We start from the raw sequence: 1,650 nt of genomic DNA on the forward strand, positions 1-1,650 counted from the left end.
CAACCATTGACCTCATATCATTCAACAACATTCTATATGGAATTTATCCACCATTATTTGGTGTACTTATTGTTTACTCTCTTGGCAGTACAACTTTTAAGTGTTCTTGGTAAGGTAATTAAATTTTCTCGGTTGCTTCCTATGTTTGCTTTGACACTTTGCACTTTTATTGTATACACTATGTTCTCCTAACACACACTGCCATTTCTACTTAGGGCATAGTCACTTTGAATTTCATACAAGAGAAGAAAGAAGCAGATTTCCAATATGGACTCATGAGAGTTCGTGAAAATGCTGAGTCAATTGCCTTTTATGGAGGTGAGGAAAATGAAATATGATTTCTACTGCAACGTTTTAAAAGTGCTTTTGAGAATTTAACTATAGGTTTCTCTATGCTTCTCGTGTATAGGTTTCTCTATATATTAACAGAAACTCCAAGTTTGTTTATGTCAAGAGTATTAGAGAATTATTAGAGGTCATTCTGCTAGGTGTCTCAAATGTAAAAGGCTTCAGCTCTTATTGTTATTTTTTATTAAATTTTTCTAGCCCGGGTTGAATTAAATTCCTGGCTCCGCCATTGTGACCGGCGGGCCCAGGTGCTCTGCCTTCAGCGGATTAGTCTTCGAAATCGGTGGGTGAAATTTCCATGTTTGCTATGATTAGCTACTCTCGTTTCATAGTAGAAATCCATTCGCAGGCCCCTGAAATTTGTGACAGCCGAGTACAACGGGAGCTTGCCAAGCTTGGTCTACCATCCTTATTCCTGGACCAAGGTAACTTCTTCTTCTTGATCAGTAATTGAGGAAGCAATATGATACATGCTTTTGTCCTGTCTGCGTGAAAACATTTGTGCAGGTAGCCAACATTATCTTTGTAGATTCCCCGTTGGGTTCTGGATTCTCATACTCAAGAAAATATGAAGGGTATGATGCCAACGATACTATTTGGTCCGAACAGGCTTCTAAGTTTCTTTTACAGGTGGGAAAGATCATATATATTCCTGATGTAATTACTGTAAGTGCCTTAAAGATGTAATCTTTCACTTTTGCAGTGGCTTGTTGAGCACCCACAGTTCATCTCCAATCCCCTCTACATTGCTGGGGATTCATATGCTGGAAAAATTGTACCTATGGTGGCCAAAAGAATATTGGATGGTAACTCTACTTTTAATGTAAACTATTGATGAGGGTGTTAATTTACATGCCATTTTCATTTACTGTAATTCAGGTATTGATGAAGGGAAAGAACCATTACTTAACCTCCAGGTAAATTGCTTGAATTGATGGGCATGGGTTACTTGATTGGCAATCCATCCACGGGTGGAAAAGTCGATACCAATTCTAAAATACCTTATGCTCACAGCATGGGAATCATATCAGATGACTTCTTTGGGGTAATCTTAGTAGATCAACTAGGACGAATTTCTCAAAATGATCTTTGGTATCACTTCACGAATTGTTATTTAGTTATTATTTTTTTCCAATTAATTATATTTTGTTCTTTAAGATCATATAATTTATGTGTGTTCACAGTTCACAAAAGCGGAGTACTCTCAAGAAGAAATTGATGAAGTGCGCTCTGAGATAGCCGAATGCATACAAGATCATATCTATGAATAGGTATATACATGAGTTCATCTTATTGCATTTG

At 37.1% G+C, this 1,650-nt stretch overlaps 1 long non-coding RNA gene across 1 annotated transcript; it reads left to right on the forward strand.

Annotated features, from left to right (window-relative positions):
• Positions 1 to 891: 891 nt before the first annotated feature.
• LOC122022277 lies at positions 892 to 1,262 on the forward strand. Its single transcript, XR_006122923.1, has 3 exons — positions 892 to 978; positions 1,052 to 1,154; positions 1,228 to 1,262. It is a non-coding gene; the product is annotated as an uncharacterized LOC122022277 (long non-coding RNA).
• The last annotated feature ends 388 nt before the right edge of the window (positions 1,263 to 1,650 follow it).

The sequence above is a fragment of the Zingiber officinale genome, chromosome 9B, assembly GCF_018446385.1.
Source record: "Zingiber officinale cultivar Zhangliang chromosome 9B, Zo_v1.1, whole genome shotgun sequence".
NCBI classification, from domain to species: domain Eukaryota; kingdom Viridiplantae; phylum Streptophyta; class Magnoliopsida; order Zingiberales; family Zingiberaceae; genus Zingiber; species Zingiber officinale.